This window comes from Nicotiana tabacum, chromosome 7 (genome assembly GCF_000715075.1).
Source record: "Nicotiana tabacum cultivar K326 chromosome 7, ASM71507v2, whole genome shotgun sequence".
Lineage (NCBI taxonomy): Eukaryota > Viridiplantae > Streptophyta > Magnoliopsida > Solanales > Solanaceae > Nicotiana > Nicotiana tabacum.
The window spans coordinates 49481829-49487420 of record NC_134086.1 but is presented as its reverse complement, the minus strand read 5'-3'; positions in this window follow the sequence as shown (position 1 = coordinate 49487420).

Below are 5592 nucleotides of genomic sequence, written 5' to 3'. Positions count from 1 at the left end.
AGAACAACTCTTCTTCCAAGTAGATTGTAAGTTAATTTTAACTTATTTCCTTAAATCATTAACATCTTTTAAAATGATTTCAACTTAAAATCAATGGTTTTCATGGGGAAAATTGGGTGTTTTGGGTAGAACCTAAGTTTTTCAAAAATTGGGGATTTGGACCTCGATTTGAAGTCCGATTTCAAAACAAATTATATATTTGGGTTCGTAGGGGAATGGGTAATCAGATTTTGGTTCGAACCTCGGGTTTTGACCATGTAGGCCTAGGGTGATTTTTGACTTTTTGGGCAAAACTTTAGAAAACTCATTTTTATGCATTCAAATTAATTCATTTGGCGTTTATTGATGTAGTTAAGTAACTTGTGACTAGATACGAGTGAATTGGTGGTGGAATCAAGGGGTAAGGCTATAATTGAATTGTGAATTGTGTTCGTGGCATCGAGGTAAGTGTTTGGTCTAACCTTAGCTTGAGGGATTAAGAGTTGAGTCCTATTTGCTATGTGGTAATCGTTGAGTACGATGTATAGGCATGGTGACGAGTATCTATACGTTGGTATCTAGCATATCGTGAGTCTTTATATTGTGATCTTTGTTGTATCTTTCATGCCTTTGTGGTGGTTTCTATTTGTGGTATAAAGTTTGTGGAAGTAATTGTGATCTATGAACCTTGAGGAGCGTTGGCTCAAGTTGTATAACGAATTGCGAAAGTATAAGTGATAATTGAACCTCTAGAGCATTGGCTCGAGTTGTGAAGTGAATAGTGAAGAAAAAATGAGAAAGAGAAGAGATCATTATATTGTCACCCTTGCCAGGCTATTGTTGATTTATTTGTTATCTCCCTTTGCCGGGATGTTGATGTTATTGATGTTGTTCCCTTGCCGGGATTAAATTGTTGAATTGTTTTTCCCTTGCCGGGATTTTTATTGCAATTTTATTTGTTCCCTTGCCCTATTGTTTGTGATTGTTGTTTGGGTGAGGAAGAGAGTTAAAGCACGAAGGGTGATGCCGTGCATTGCTTGTTTTGTGAGGAAAGAGTGTAAAGCACGAAGGGTGATGTCGTGCCACACGATGTATCATTCCGTGCCAATTATATTGATTATATGGTGAGGAAAGAGAGTAAAAGCACGAAGGGTGATGTCGTGTATATTTTTATTATATGATTGCTTTGGTGAGGACGAGAGTAAAAGCACGAAGGGTGATGTCGTGCATTTGTTGATTTCTGATTTTTTGTTGATATCCGAGTTATATTGTTCCTTTCATTACTTGATGTCTTTCTATTCGGAATTGTTATCTCCCCCACAGTATGCTTCCCCTCCCATATTTACTAGTTATTTCTGTATTTCTTTCTGCTGTATATGAATTTGAACTGTACAGGTTTATTTGGTAGTCTGGTCCTAGCCTCGTCACTACTTCGTCAAGGTTAGGCTAGACACTTACTAGCACATAGGGGTCGGTTGTGCTGATACTACACTTTACACTATGTGCAGATCCCGAAGCAGCTTTTGGACCGTAGTGTGGAAACTACCTTCAATCCACCCGGAGATCCAAGGTAGACCTGCAGGCATCCGCAGGCCCTGGCGTCTCCCTCTATCCATATTTCCTATTTCCTATTTTATCTTCCTTCTATTCAGAAACAGTATATTGTTATTTCTTCAGACTTTGTATGTAGCAATCTTAGACAGTCTGTGACACTGTGACACCAGATTTTGGGTGGTTAAGGCTTAAGTATTTGTAATAGATACAGTTTTCATATATTTTATCATTGTCTTCCGCTTAAATTTGAATTTCCGTTGTTTATCACGTTATCGCCTTATATTTGTTATAAAGAAATAATCGGTTAATGAAATAATTAGATCAAAGGTTTGGCTTGCCTAGCTCACATTAGTAGGCGCCATTACGACTCCCGAGGGTAGGAAATCTGGGTCGTGACATTTATGTTCTCTCAAATTGTATGAGCCAATTGATCGAGCAATCGATGGGGTCGAATATATATATATATATATATATATATATATATATATATATATATATATATATATATGTGTGTGTGTGTGTGTGTGTGTGTGTGTGTGTGTGTGTGTGTGTGTGTATGTCAATTAGAATGAAATAGATTTAGATAGAGTAAACACATAGATGAATATAATTGTACTATTTGGGATTGCTATTTACACAAAATAAAGTGAATCACAAAATCATAAGGTAAGATTCATTTAATTAAGAATTACATGTAAGAACTCATCTTCTTTTAATACATGTGCATCGTAGAAGAAAAAATATTTCAAGTAGGTTAATATTTATTTAATTATAATATATTCACTTAACTATATCCCAAAGGTATCATTTAAATTGCTAAAATAATGTGACTTTAATTGTGTGGTTAAAATTGAGGTAACTAGCAAAATTATTGAGCAAATTACGATCCAACTGTTTTATAAGTTGGCAACTCCCAAAAGATAGAATATATTGATTGTTAATAAATTATCATGTATGTATATATTAATTTGTCACTGTGTAATTTCAGGTTGGTAGAAGTTGATGTTGATGTGAGAATTTATTATGTTGAGATAATAATATAATATATTTTTATAATTTAAATTAAGATATTACTAAATGTATTTTTATTTGTGATTACTCTATATAGTATAACTTCACTTAGCTTCAATATAGATGAGATAATTTGACTTGACACGAAATTTAAGAGTGAAAAAGAAAACTTTTGAAACTTATGATCCTAATAGTTTTGTGGGGCCATGATATTTGCATGAGTGTAAGAACTTCTCATTATATGTAAAATAGGTAACATAAAAAATTTAATGTTAAATTATTTCCAAATACATAAATGTGTCATTCTTTTGGAACAGACTAATAAGAAAAATATTTTATGTAAATTGAAAGGGAAGGAGTATTTATTTTTGAATCATATTGTATTTTTATTTGTTTGTATCACCGGCTATATATGGGGTTATAATATTTAAGTTTATGTCAATAGTTATTCATATAATTTGTTCTTTTTAATTTATAGAATTTAGCAGGATCATAATATTATTCGTGCATCCTGCAAGTACTAATACTAGTTATATTAAAAGGAGAGTAGTGAAGTATATGGTTAAGCCAAGTGACAAGTTAAAATGAAGCCACATGGAAATTTTATGGAATCTATTTGTTGGATTCTATTTGTATAACAATGAAAAAATTTATTAATAGATAACAATGAATTTTTTTTATGAAATCTATTTGTTGGATTTTATTTGTATAACAATGAAAAAATTTATTAATAGATATTCTTTTGGATCTAATTCATAATTGAAAAATATATCTATGAGGAATTGCATATTCTGTAACTTATAATTACCATATTTAGAGTAATATTATATGACAAATGATTTACTTTAAGTGATGAGTTAAAGTAAGTATTAATTAGAAAAAACAACGTATTCATGGTTTAGTTAAGGAAATGAATATTCATGGTTTTCTTCCAAAGATAAAATAAAGTAAGCATTAGTTCGCCAAATTGTTAGGTAATGAGAAAAATATATAAAAATTATTTCATATTGTCATAAAAATGGATGGAAAAAAGTTTTTTCCGAAACATGTTAGATATATATATGAGATTATGTTGCCATGGAAAAAGAATGCTGACTTGGCACCTCTCTTTGGCTAAGAAAAACACTTATCTTTTTTCTTAATTTTTTTGCCTTTTTTCTCTTGCTTTTCTATTAAATATATATTTTCTTCTTTCCAAGAGAAAAAGTGAAATGGTTGTTATTAAAGTTGTAACTGATGCAATTAATCATAGTACTCATAATGCTAATTAAACTATAATAATGGTCGGTAAACGTTACAATCTATTCTTATTACCCAACTTAAATTATCAATTTTATTGGTTACTTTCTTTTTTTACTATAAATACTAAGTCATATCTTCTCCATCACAAAATCTCTTCTCTTCATCTATAATCATTCATTTTCTTTGTCTCTTTTTTATTTGAAGCTCTCTTTATAGAAAGATTTTTTTTCCCTCCCAAGGTTCTTTCATCTTAAATCTTTTGGTTGTTAGTTATGGAATGGGAAAGAGAAGAACATATATCGCTACAAGTGACAGTATTTGGGGAGTCAAATACAAGGTCAAATACAAGCTTGATAAAGACGCTATCATCAACGATGTATGCATATTTTGTTACTCTTAATCTGCCGTAGGCTTGTAATTGTAGTGAGTTCATAGGTAATAGTTTTGCCTTTTCATTGGTGTAAAATTATCCTTTTTGAATACTAGGACAGTTTGTAAGTGTGTGTGTGTATATATATATATATATATATATATATATATATATATATATATATATATATAGGCATATCTGAATGGTAGGAGGAATTAATTAAGAGAGTATTAATTTTTTGAAATTTTTCATAAGTTTGGTAAGAGGGGGATTGTTGATTTGGTTATTTAAGGAAGGGTAATGATTTCTGATTTTATGGAGAAACTGAAGAGCATGAAATATTAGAAAGAAAATGAAATAAGAAGATAACATAAAGAAAAAAATGTTTATTCTGGCTACAACTTTTTATATATTATATTTTGTTAAGCATTTAAATGTATAACTTTTATTTAACATCAGATTACTTTTATGAAGAGATGTGTGAGATAGGGGGGGGGGGGATGAGAGGGAAATATAATTAAGATTATATAAAAATTAATTTTTGACTTTTTTATGTAGTACAAAATATAATATACAAAAATATTAATTAAGAGAGAAATTGACTTAATTAGTAAGAGCATAAAGGAGAATTGACTTAGGTTATTTAAGGAAGGATATACGGAAAATAATGTTAGAATGAAGTAAAATAAATAGTATAAGGAAAATAGGTAGGATGAAATTATCAAAATGAAAAACGATAGAAAAAAAAGATTAAAAACCAAAGGATAGATTATCAACAAGAAAAATGACAAAAAAGGGAAACGAGAATTCAGAAATGTCATCGGATGAAAACAAAAATTCAAAATGTTAAGGTAATGAGAAGTATTAAATGATTAATTTTTTTTTTTGTATTTCGAGAATTAGAACTATTTTTTTCTTTTTAAAAAGTTAAAGAAAAGTAAAATTAAATAAATATTGATTTACTAAATTCTTAAATTTTGAAAATAGAAGTATTTAACTTAAACGTAACTAGAAATTGTAAGAAAATAATTGAGATGGAGGTATAAAATTAAGTATCTACTATCGGCAACTCTTTTAATATTTCAGTATTAGAAAAATTATCATGCCGTTAATTTAACTGCGCGAAGCGCGGTCATATTTACTAGTGTTAGATATATATATATATATATATGTCATAAAAATGGACGGAAAAAAGTTTTTTTCGAAACATGTTACATATATATATGATTATGTTGCCATAAAAAACTAAATGATCACTGATTTGTAATTTATATTTATAGCTTTCATATTTTTCATATTATATTAAAAGAAAGATAATCAAGCTTCATATTAAACGTAGTGAAAAAGTTACTTGAAACTTTTAGGATAAAACTTAAAAATATTTTAAATTTACTATATAAATGGGGAAAGTTAGGTCGGAAGCATACTTTTGGCAA